Source organism: Podarcis pityusensis (assembly GCF_964106645.2).
Source record: "Podarcis pityusensis genome assembly, chromosome: 4".
Classification (NCBI taxonomy): Eukaryota; Metazoa; Chordata; class Lepidosauria; order Squamata; family Lacertidae; genus Podarcis; species Podarcis pityusensis.
Genome location: NC_138027.1, coordinates 85969086 through 85982284, shown reverse-complemented (window position 1 = coordinate 85982284; position 13199 = coordinate 85969086). Strand labels below are relative to the sequence as shown.

The 13199-nt window shown below is 44.8% G+C and overlaps 1 long non-coding RNA gene across 1 annotated transcript in view; it reads right to left on the bottom strand.

Moving 5' to 3' along the window:
- The window catches only part of LOC308475980, a 1233414-nt gene that overhangs the window by 531836 nt on the left and 688379 nt on the right, over nt 1-13199 (bottom strand). The window lies entirely within an intron of this gene.

Below are 13199 nucleotides of genomic sequence, written 5' to 3'. Positions count from 1 at the left end.
GAAGAGGGAATTCCAAAAGTACACATAAGAGTGAGGCGGATTCTCCCTTTGGTGGAAAGCATAAGAATACAGCTTTGCTAGTATTGCCTGACTGTTTATTTTTCTTCCTCTACTGCCTTTTTCTTTTATGGTGGCCCAGAGCTAAGCTTGGCCTGGGCACTTGAGACACAAACACTCACGCTGTGTAATTACAAGATTATTTAATTTGGGTATTATTTTCCAATCTAAGCAGAACCATGACTAAAGAGGAATGCTGCCTCTTCCCCCTCCCCCTGAAGAAAACACACACACCTCCAAGCCTAAAATAGATATTAAGCAGGCAAATCATTCCCCAGTGTTAGCCTTTGGGGAGGGGGGCAAACTGGGCAACTGCCTGGGGCCCCACACTATAAAGGTAAAGGGACCCCTGACCATTAGGTCCAATCGTGGCCGACTGGGGTTGCGGTGCTCATCTCGCTTTATTGGCCGAGGGAGCCGGCGTACAGCTTCCGGGTCATGTGGCCAGCATGACTGAGCCGCTTCTGGCGAACCAGAGCAGCATACGGAAACGCCGTTTACCTTCCCACCGGAGCGGTACCTATTTATCTACTTGCACTTTGACATGCTTTCGAACTGCTAGGTTGGCAGGAGCAGGGACCGAGCAACGAGAGCTCACCCCTTCGCGGGGATTCGAACCGCCGACCTTCTGATTGGCAAGTCCTAGGCTCTGTAGTTTAACCCACAGCGCCACCTGCTATAGCCCCCTCCCCAAAAGTCTTGTTCAAAATCATACCTGTGTGGTATCTCAGTTCGCTAGAAAGTCTCGTGGTGCAATGGGTCAATGTGTCTGGCTGTTAGCCAGAAGGTTGCTGGTTCAAATTAGGGTTGCCATACATCCGGAATTTCCTGGACATATCCAGAATACTGGATATTCGGAAGCAGTGTCTGGATGGAAATCGCTGGAATGTCCAAGGGAAATCCGGACATGTCGGCAGTGTCATTTTGGGCAGTTTCCTTAAAAAATAGCTGCAAAACGTCAACTTTTTTTGCGAATTTGCCAGGAAAGCTCAACAACCTTAGATAAAACTTTAAAAAGCTCAACAACTTTGCCAAAACTTTTCTGCCCAGATTTTCACTGTTTGAAATATGGCAACCCTAGTTCAATCCTAGTTCAGAGACGGCTGTGAGCAAGATTCCTGCATTGCAGGGGGTTGGACTAGATGACCCTGGGGTCCCTTCCAACTCTACGCTTCTATGAAATCTGAGGTGAGGAGGATGAGAGAAGGTGCCTTCTCCAGCTCAGCAGCAAGCAAATCCTTCCCTATGAAAACACAGGCAGAGGGCCTTTCCCCGCTTAAAACAGGTCCAAGCACATCAGGACTACACCAGTTCATTGGCTCTGAGCTTTTTCCTTTTTCTTAGCAATTACCTGTGCTATCAGAAGCCCCTGATGCCTCCAAAGGTTGGAACAGAGCTACCTGGCTGTTTGCTGTAGTGATGCTATTTTAAACCAGCTTAGGCTCTAACAGTGGGAAACCAAGCTCTTTTTGCACACACATTTCTGCTGCACTTGAAACACAGCTTAGCAACAACAGCAAGTTTCCCAGTTGGTGACAACCGGAAAAGAACAAAACTAGTTACAAATTCTGTTTTATGAAGCATTGCGTGAGTGCTTATTGTTACAAGCCTATACCAAACTACAAGTCTACACCAGGCTCCCGCAAACACGGGAGCAGCAGGAATAAAACACAACAGAAAACTGCAGGACAAAGAGAAATCTATACGAATGTTTGTAACGGTATGGCGTGTTTAAACAAAATGACAGGCCGGGCCTTTTAAAAGTGAAATTATATTCAGTTTTCATAAAAAAAAACCCACACACCATATAAATATACAACCCACCCCCCACAAAACTTCCAAATCTTTTCCGTGACCCAAAACCAAAAATATCATGATCGAATATATTCAGCAGTATCATACTACAGTGGATGCTCTGGTTGCGAACGTGATCTGTGCGGGAGGCACGTTCGCAACCCGCAGAGTTCGCAACCCACAGTGCCACGTTTGCGCACACATGGGTCATGATTCGGTGCTTCTGCACATGCGAAAAGCGTGATTTAGTGTTTCTGCACATGCGCGAGCACCAAAACCCAGAAGTAACCCATTCCAGTACTTCCAGGTTAGGCGTGGTGTGCAACACGAAAGCGCGCAACCTGAAGCATCTGTAACCTGAGGTATGACTGCACCAAGACTAAAGACAAACCGGAGAAAAATCAAAAGCAAGGGGCGTTACTCAAAAAGTTATAGAAAGCTGTACATATCTCTTTAAATACAGTGGTACCTTGGTTCTCAAACTTAATCTATTCCGGAAGTCCGTTCGACTCCCAAAACATTCAGAAACCATGGTGCGGTTTCCAATTGGCTGCAGGAGCTTCCTGCACTCAATCAGAAGCTGTGTCGGTTGTTCGGCTTCCGAAAAACGTTCAAAAACAGGAACACTTACTTCCAGGTTTTCAGCATTCAGGAGCCAATTTGTTCATCAACTAAGCCGTTCGAGAACCAAGGTTCCAATGTAGATCTAATTTATCTGCCTGCAAATCAGTCCTTTGTGGGATGTTGATTCAACCAAGGTAGGAGGCCAACTCAGCCAACACAGCTCCTACTGGTTGAGGCATCAGATATTTCCATTTCTATAATTTTGCTATCAACAAAGCTGGGTAGTTAAGTATTAAGTATTCATTTAGTAGTTAAGTATTCATTTAACCACATCACTATCTACTTTCCACACAACTGTGCACATCACCTCAGAAAGGGGAAAAAGCAGCTTTTTTTGTGTGAGTTGCTCATATCATACTGGAATTACCTGTTGGTGTATTTCCACCTCTGGTTTGTGGTCATCAGTTTCCTATAAAGCAGGCATGTGAGCCAGATGTGCAGTCAGCCTCTTTCCCCAAAGTAAACAGCTGGGCTGGGGCCTCACTGTTGCACAAGACACATCTGTTTCACCCAGCTGACAGGGGGCTTTAATGCAGACATTAAGACAACAGAAAAGAACCCAAAGGTGTTCAACATAGGCGACATCTGCCCCTTACATTTAAGGCACTTTTATATCATGGCTTCCTGCAAAGCATCCTGGGGACTGTAGTTTGTTAAGGATGCTGGGAGCTGTTAGGAGACAGAGTCTTAGCTCGCAGAGTGGTTTAACCATAAATCCCTGTTCCTAGAGAACTCTGGAAATTTTAGCTCTGCACGGGAAATAGGAGTCTTCAACAATTTTCAGCACCTTTAACAAATTACAGTTACCAGGTTGCTTGCCTTGGAAGCTGTGACTTTATAATAGCGCCTTAGCTGCAGGTTGTAGATAGGGCCACAGACCTAGTTCTCGATGAGGTGATGGGTTTTAGCACTTCAGATTCCAAGTGAAGGCTGACGTGACTGAACACCCCTCCCTGGGTGTAGAAATCTAGATGTCCTCAAAAATATTCTTGTCTAGACTTCTCCCTGATACAGAGGTGCCTAAAATTGGGGGTCCCTGGCATGTGTCGCATGTATGTGATGTCATGTGTGTGCGACATCACATCGCTGGGAGGAGTCTGAGCATGGAGTCTGGTGTGGCATGCCTTCCTCTCTCATGCTCAAGAGCCACTCAACACTAAGGGGGGCCGACCCCCTGCCAGCTGATATTAAGGGGGCTGTAGGCACCTCTGCCCCTAGGAGTTGGCACGCTTGCCCTGATATGATAATTTTACAAGTGCCAGGGATGTTTATTTTGTAGGGGGCATTCAGTCGTGTAAGCCTGTGCCACCAGCAGTCTGAAATGGTACAGTCCCAACTGGGGACCTCAATGAAAATCATTTTATCCAGTGAAATAATGAATGGAACCACATGTGGACTGGTGGCAGCACTTTGGACATTTATAGAATGTTATCCCCCAAACACCCTATTTAGCATTCCCCCAGGATGTTCCCAAGTAGAAAAAACGCAACATTTCCAGACCAGTTTATACATACAGAAGAGGCAACTGTCTAAAATTTGGCCTCCCTGCATTTAGAAAAATGAACGCCTGGTTGAAATCAGTCTAGGAAAAGCGTTACCACTTGATTCTGCTGATTGTATAGCAGGACAATGGCAGGGCTTTCATGTTGATTTCTGTCGACTGAAGCTCCCTTCTTGTTCCTCTCAGGGGAAATGATTAACATTTTCATCCATATGTAAATACAGTTCATCCATGGGGAGGAAGCGGTCTTGTCATTGTTATATAAACCCATGAATGCTTACAGATTCTCTAACTGGTTTTCCTTTACTGTACCAACTAATTCATATAGTCTGAAAGGGACAAGGACTGTATGAGTTTAAGAACACAAGTTTTGCTGGATCAGCAAGAGCCCATTCAGTTCAATGTCCTGTTCTTGCACAACCAGACGCTTGTGGACAGCTCACAAGAAGGATGTGAGCACAACAGTGCTCTGCCCACAGCACTCTCCCAATTGGAGAATAGCCCCTACCAAAGGTGCAATGGACTTTGAAGATGCTCAAACTCAGGATGAAAGGGCGGAATGTGCTAAGAGGAAGGCATGTTTGGCAAACCTTCACCTTGATCAACCCCTGCCCAGAAACCCCACTGTGGAAGGACGTGTGGATCCAAAATTGGCATCCACAGTCACTTACAGGCTCACTGTTAAGACTGTGTTCATGGAAGACATTCTTACTCAGCTACAAGTGATTGGGAAATAATGAGTGATTAAGGACAGGAGTAAAGTATCATTGACCCAAGGCAGGAGTCAGATGTGTTGGAATCTGCGCAGCAGCCAAGTGACTCGCTGTCTCTGGAGAGTTTGCCACAACCCCCACCCTCTCCGAGATGCAGGCGGCTCAATGCAAATCACTGAGCAAGGAGCCCAGGGGGAATCTGCCCTTCGCACTTGCCGTAGGCAACAGGAAGAGCCTGATTGGTGGGAAGTAAAGGTGAGGGGGTGGAGCTTTACTCTGGGCAGCGCCAGACTGAACGTAAGCTGTGTTTCCCTGCATTTTGTGAGTCCTTATTGAAATAAAAGGACTAGAAAGCTCTCTCTTTCCTTGCGTCCTTAATTTCCTAGCCAGGAGCTGTCAGCAGCACCTTGACATGCAGGCTCTGATGTATCGATTTAAAGTGTTTGGTGACCCCCATGTCAGATGATGAGGCAACTTTATTCGTAAAATGGCAGTCTGGGGTAGCGTTTCCTGTCCTCCTGGCAGTGGAGTTTGGCAAGGCAGTGGGGACGTCAGCACTGTGCAAACACAGTGGCTGGAACACAATACAGTGGTACCTCGGGTTACATACACTTCAGGTTACAGACTCCACTAACCCAGAAATAGTACCTCGGGTTAAGAACTTTGCTTCAGGATGAGAACAGAAATCGTGCTCCGGCGGCGGGGCAGCAGCAGGAGGCCCCATTAGCTAAAGTGGTGCTTCAGGTTAAGAACAGTTTCAGGTTAAGAACGGATCTCTGGAACTAATTAAGTACTTAACCCGAGGTACCACTGTATTGGCTCAGCTGGTGTACTTGACTTTCCCTTGCCCCTCCCATTCTCCCACCCAGTAATGAGCAGCACCCCACCTGCCAGGAGGCCAGGTATGTTCTACCTGCTCCCACCCTGCCATCTGCTACTTACTACATCCCTAAATGTTTTTCGGCAACACCCCTACATAGCTGTACAATTTCCACCACTTGCGGTAATGTATAATGGAATCGCAGAATTCAGAAATGTTCTCTGCCTAAAGACAGACAGGACTGCATATCTTTCTGGACAGAATCATAAACAGATATTCATCTCGAAGGAAGACCTTGAGTGTTTATGTTTACAGTGAAATGCTGAAGCGCACATCTTAATGCTCCGCGGTTCCCTTTCATCCCAATGTCATTCCCTTCGAAAATAAAATAAAAGCTCTTACTGCAAACACCTGCAGGTGGGTACTGAAAAAAAGTTAGCACCAAAGGCTTTCTCACAGCTATCTCTTGAAATACACACCGCCACTTGAGAGGCAGAACCTATGTGTATGGATAAGTTACTTAAGGACTCTTTATCATCCCTCTTTTTAAATAAAACAACGATAGAGCGACTTTGGACCACCCCTGAAATTCTGGGATTCTCTTGTAATATCTGATCAGGGTAGTTCTGCCAGGGAACAAAACCTTCTCTTCAAAACCAGCAGACACCATATGTTTCCTTCTGGCTTTGCCTCAGTACATGCCAATTTCTCTGCAAACTAAACACATACTGGTGTAGATCAGAGCTGTTATCAAATTTGCTCCCTGAATATTCAGAATATTCAGAATCTCTGAATATTCAGATGACTGACCATATAATTCAAATGACCTGCTGATCACATTTTCCTATTCTTGACAATTGTTAGTGGTTCTGACAATGGCAACAATTTTTCTGATATTTTACAAAGTAACATAAGAAAGTGGAATATTAAATGATCTCTGAGTTCCAGATTTAACTGTGTCTTTTGGTCTCAAAAATTAATGTTCATTGATATTTGTCAGTATCTGATAGCTGACCTGAAATGTCATTTTATAGGTAGCAGTAGCTGATAACTGATATGCAATAGAATTTAGCTCTAATATCATTTTTATACCGCTGTCAAGCATTTTGTAGCTGGAAGGGTATGAAAATTCATATATGATATCTATTGAAGTGAAAACAAGCAAGCAATGCAATTTAAAGTAGTCCAATTTTGAGATTCAATTCAATATTTGAATGTCAGGTTTTAAAAATGCTATGTCTGAAATCCAGCACTTGGGACAAATTTAGAATACTTGCAGATCCTCATTTCAGCTGCAGTTAGGAATAATGTTTCTTTAAGGCTAGATAGACAAGAGTTTTGAAACTAGACAAGGTCAGAAGCAGATGGGACAGCTTACCTGACCTCCTTGTAGTGAAGTCACTGCTGCATACTGCTAGCAAAGTCACTTAAATAATGCAGATGTAGTCCAGAGAGAAAAGTTCTGATAACACTTTACTGAACAAAACTGAACAAAAAGCAGCGTACAATTTGAGATGGAAGGAACAGAAAGTTTTTGTCTTTCTTAGTTCGGAGCAGGGAGGCATGCAACCAGACATACAAAGGAAAACTCCCTGAGAACTGTGCAGCCAATCAGGCCACATGCTACTTTGGCGGTCACTAAGCAACAGTTCCATCCCCTCCCCTGGCTAGCTGACTCATTAACAGCAGAATTAACCCTTAAGTTACAAATTGAATGATCCCTGCTGTTGCGACATTTCCTGAATGTTGGAGTGGGAAGGGCAAGGCAAATACATTGGCTGGAATGCCAGATTGGCTCCAATGCGTTTGCACAGCCCCAACCTCCCTGCTGCTTTGCCTCTCTTTCCTACCTCATAAGCACAGTGACCCATTTGCCGGGAGGTCAGGTAAGTGTTGATACTCATTATCTGCTACTGTTGAATGTGATAACATTTTCAGGGGGAGGCAGACAATAGTTTGTTTCTCTTTTCTTTTGTTCTCCTTTTTCTCTTGGGCCAAAAAGCTTTTGAAGGTTTCTGTAGCATTTGCAAAATGTATGAACAGAGAGAAACTTGAGATCATCTAGGATTGCCATATTTCAAAAAGTAAAATTCCTGACACCCGTTGTTGAGGTATTTTTTTTAGGAAGACCCAAAAATTGTTGAACTTTTTCTGAGGTCAAACACAAACGCCTTTTTTAGGGGGAACCTAACCCATAAATGGTGATTTTAAGCTTTTTGAGTTTTTTCCATCAAATTGCCATGTATCTGGGCTTTCTCTGACATTTTGCTGCTTTGGCAAAATACCCCCCTGATGCCATTTTTACACCCAGAAGAGAAGAGGAGGAGTTTGGATTTGATATCCCGCCTTTCACTCCCTTTAAGGAGTCTCAAAGCGGCTAACATTCTCCTTTCCCTTCCTCCCCCACAACAAACACTCTGTGAGGTGAGTGGGGCTGAGAGACTTCAAAGAAGTGTGACTGGCCCAAGGTCACCCAGCAGCTGCGTGTGGAGGAGCAGAGACTCAAACCCAGTTCCCCAGATTACGAGACTCTTAACCACTACACCACACTGGCTCTACACCAGGACATGTCAGGAATTTTCCTGATGTATGGCAAGCCTAGATGATGAAGGGTGCCACTAGGAAGTATGGCTTATTTAACACCACCTTTCCGAGACCCAAATGCTAAAATGTTAGCCCAACAGCTATTGCTGAAAAAATAGTGCTGCAAGGGAAGGATTTATGTTGCGGGTTGATTTTTCCGATCCTCTCCCTATTAAAAGCCCAGAGTTTACGAGCAGCGAATGGCATATGGTTTGGAGCACCACCAAAGAAGAGCGAACCAGATTTGCAATTTACCAAAACGTTTCAAATCGATATTCTAAAGAAGGGGGCAGTTTGTGCCAGAAATGGCGACATGCAGATTTGGAATCCTTTTTAAAGAAGTATAAAAATAACCTTAAATGAAAGGAAGCCGTTATTGTATGTGGGTGTTGTAGTGAGGGAACAGAGGCTATGACATAGCATCTGAAGTCAATAGTCTAGTTGTTATTATTTATACATGAGTAAAGATTACAAATGCAGGCAGTGGCTCAGATCTCTCACCCCCTGGATCTGCGAAACCTGTCACTCAGTCTCCTGCGGTGGTGTCTTCCTGTCTCCCAGTCATTGGACCACCTGCTGCCGTGACTCTCATCTATTGCATAGCCCGAAGGCCTCGGTGATAACAGCATTGATTCCAATGTACATCTAATTACTTCTCATAATCTATTCATTTCACAATAGTGTAGTGAAACATCTGTCACATCATAAACCCTTTAGTACCCTTATCAAACCATCAAAACATACTCGCCTGCCAATTGGCAGCTCCTAAGCTCTCCCCCTTATTAATACGATGCAAACACTGCCTGTGTTTTTTTTGGGTTGCCTTGCACGAATTTCCCCAATGGCTGGCACAAACATAGAAGTGGGCAATTGCAACGTGCCCGCCCTGCTTCTTCGGAATGCCTTTATGAATATCCTATGGATATAACCTAAAAATGACTTTGTTTCATCAGAGATGAAGGTCCTAAATAGGGTCCTTAACATTTATGGCCTTGGAATGGATGCCTCTTTTCCTTGGCTGGGTGTGATGGATTCATTTACTAAAATAAGCATCTCAGATATTATTGCATTTTAGTGGTATATTGCAGAGAAAAGCCTTTTACCTTTATGGGTTTTGACTTTACCTGTGCGTAGCTAATGCCCACAATCTCACCGACTTGGAGTGAGAAATCAAAAGCAATGAGACCCATTAGCACATGTTTTTATTATAAAACTATAGAGATTCAATCTATCCCAATAGGATTGTGAAAAGAGAGGTGCATCTAATAAAAATGGGCTGATTAGTGCACTAGGATAAAAAAAAGTGGGGGGGGGGAGGAAGAGCAGCATGGAAAATAAATGTGGCGAAGCTGGGGGTTGCTTTACGACCACTTCCAAATTATTAGGAACAATAAATCTTCCACCCTAGAAATGAATTGTGTATTCAGACAGGCTTTCTTTCTCTTGTGAAATGCAGTTGCAAGTGGGCTTACCAATACAAAGCCTGCAAAAACTGAAACACACCCAATATTTGGGGTTTTTTTGGGGGGGGTAATCTCTTTGGCAAGCATCACAGGTTAAGTTAGCGTTGCTCTATTAACAGCTGGCCTCCCCAATGCCAAAAGTTAAATGGGTAGCATCCAATGGTGCTTTATAAATAATTTTGTTCTTGAAAAACGAAAGCGCTTTGAGCTGTAAAACTTCCAAAGGGGCACAACATAAAAAATAAGCACTCATGTTATAATGAAGTCAAAACTTATTAGTAATGTACACACACCCACACACCCCACACACCAAGACAATATTATTTTTAAGATGGACACACAAATACAAAATGTCCCCCATGCCAGAGGTGGGAAACTTTGGGCTTCTCTATCTATCCTTCAGACTCTCCCCAGAACCTATCAGCAGTGGTGTAGTGGGGAGGCAGGGGGAGGGAAGGGGAGGGTGTTGTCACCGCCCACCAAGGAGGGAGGGAGGCGGGAAAGCGCCCGAGGAAGGAAGGGCACCCCTGGCTTGCGCTTCCACCTCAGCTGCCCAGTCCACCTGGGGGCCACAACATTTGCCCTGCCCCAGGCGTTGGCAACCCACACTATGCCACTGCCCTCCAATCACCCTTCCTCCCTGTTCCCCGATGGCACTCCTCACTGGTCTTGCTTGACCCCTTCCGTAAGTCATTTCCCCTGCTAGGAATGTGCCCTTGGGCTCTGATCATGACTCTTGCTTGTCTGGATAGGGGCAAGCATGAGCATGGGTAGAAACCGGCCTGCTGTACAAAAGTAAAATTTACATGAATTGCTCTACTGACCTCTGCCTCTGGCCTTGCACACCTCTGGCATGTGGCTACCAGGTTGCCCAGAAGCCCATGCGACCCATGTGTTTGCCACCCTCCACATATGAACCCAGCACATCAGGGGAAAGACTAATGTAAAACCCCCATGATATAGTGGTTTTATGCATGTAGGGGGCATATTTATGGAGGACAATGACCATGCATTAAAGTGACTACCTGAAGTACTGAAATGGAACAGCCTAGCAACATATTTAAGGATTTTGCTTGCATTTTTATTTCTTAAACAAATAAATGAATAAGCAAGCTGGCTAAAAATAGACTTCAGCCAGGGTCAGACTTTGGCAGTCTTTTAGAATATGACACACACATACTCCCGCCAATGGATCTTCTCAATTTTGTGGCCCCTCAGCCCAGCCCTAAATCTGGCACTGCTTCAGCTCCTGAGTCTAATGTTTTAGCTTTGTTGTTGTTGTTTAGTCGTTTAGTCGTGTCCGACTCTTCGTGACCCCATGGACCCAGAGCACGCCAGGCACTTCTGTCCTCCACTGCCTCATGCTGGTAGCTTCAAGAACACCATCCAACCATCTCATCCTTTGTCGCCCCCTTCTCCTTGTGAATGTTTTAGCTTAGAGCTTCATATTTTCACTGGCATGACTCTGGGTCCTATTGGAATCGTTGTGCAGCCTGAGGGTATGGCCTAGACTCCACAGGATACAAGGGCTTAATTCCCTTTGACTTAGCTGGATCAAGATTGCTCTTTGAAAATAGCAAGTAGGATAAGCTAACCTGAAGGAGAAAGCTCTCAGTGGTGACTAGTCATGATGGCTGAATATTACCTCCAGTATTGGAAGTGATATGCATTTGAAGGAAAGGTGCTTAGAATCTTCTTCTTCTTCTTCTTCTTCTTTGGTATGACCTGTCTGAAACCACCATTCAAGGTCTAAACTGTATGCCCTTTCCTCCTCTCTGAAAGGCTCCAGGGGTGTTGGTCCCCACCCGTCTTCCTCATTTTCCGAGTCCCTGACACTACATGAGCTTTCTTTCTTTTTAAAATCTCTAATGGCCATTGCTGACCTAAATGTGTGGTTGCCACCATCATCATCCTGATTATTTTTTTAAATGTAATTTCAGTTCATTTTATCATGCAGGTATGCCATGAGATCGTGTGTTAAGACATTTTCACTTGTGTCAATTCTTTTACAGGTGAATTAAAGCAAAACCCCAAGCCAATAGTTATTTTGCTTGGAAAACCATGCATCACTTGCTTTACCTTCTGTAACCGTAGCTCATTTTGCAATGCTATCTATCAAAGAGTGAATCTCAGATCCACACATCCTAGAGAAGCAGACCAAGTATTAGGAAGCGGCAGGTGCTAAGTGGGATAAGGGGCAGTGGCACAGTGTTGGAGGACAGAGCTGTATGTGTACTACAATGTGCACTGCAATGTGCTCCTTGCCCCTTAAGCTTGCGCTTTGCCCTCAGGTGTGGTGAAGGACAATGTCCTATCACCAGTGTTGGAATCTGATTCTACTGCCACCCTGGTCAACTTCCATACATCGAATGGGTGGTGGTGGGTGCCTTTGCCTCAGATAGCAAAATGTTTTGAGCCAGCTCTGACACTCACGCTCCCCTTGTGGACTTCATTTATTTTTTTAAATTCACTTACTTCTTAAATTGGAAACTATGGTTTTTGAACAGGATTTCTCTCTCTCTCTCTCTCTCTCTCTTTCTCTTTCTCTTTCTCTTTCTCTTTCTCTTTCTCTTTCTCTTTCTCCCTTCTGATTTCAGAGCTAGAACAAACCATAGCTGCTGGTTCCAATGCATCATAAACTATGGTTTGAGCTAAATGGGAAGGAAGGAAGTGAGCACAAGAAGAGCAGCAAGTGTGAGAGTCTGCTGCTGACTCATATCATGGGAAACGATGGATTAGTCTGATATATGAACCAACGTGACGTTGCAAGTCACTTTGCGTTACTTCTTGTAAAAAGAGAACTAACAAATGGAACAAACAATACATAAACACGTTCCCCTATGAGGAAAGGTTAAGCATTTGGGAGCTGTTTAGTTTAGAGGAAAAGGTGAGCAAGGGGAATAAGGAGTTCAGCAATAAGGGATAACATGAAGTTATGGTGTGGAGAAAACGGACAGAGACACATTTTTCTCTGTGTGTCATAATACTAGAATCTAGGACAGGGGCCAGCAACCTTTTTCAGCCGTGGGCCGGTCCACCGTCCCTCAGACCAGGTGGTGGGCCGGACTATATTTGGAGGGGGGGGAATGAACGAATTCCTATGCCCCACAAATAACCCAGAGATGCGTTTAAAATAAAAGCACACATTCTACTCATGTAAAAACACCAGGCAGGCCCCACAAATAACCCAGAGATGCATTTTAAATAAAAGGACACATTCTACTCATGTAGAGACATGCTGATTCCCAGACCGTCTGTGGGCCGGATTGAGAAGGCGATAGGGCCACATCCGGCCCCCGGGCCTTAGGTTGCCTCCCCCTGATCTACGGCCATACTAGATTGGAATAAGCGCCTTGGAACAGGAAGCTACTTCCCATTCCGCCCACTCTTTCTTCAGATATTTTTCACATACATAATGTTTATGTGGAAGAGGGGAGGAGGGACTGCACTACTGCCCCGCCCCCAAGGTCACATGTGCTGCTGGCCCTGCCCCCCTTGGCATGCATGTTTTCAGTGCAATGCTAGCAAAGAGATACTGATGCAATGCAGCCCTCTGTGCAATCAGAAGTCGCAGTCATGTGGAGCGTATAGCATATAGGTGCACTTTTGCAGGCATTATGCTAAATGTCAAAGAGTCAGGGCAC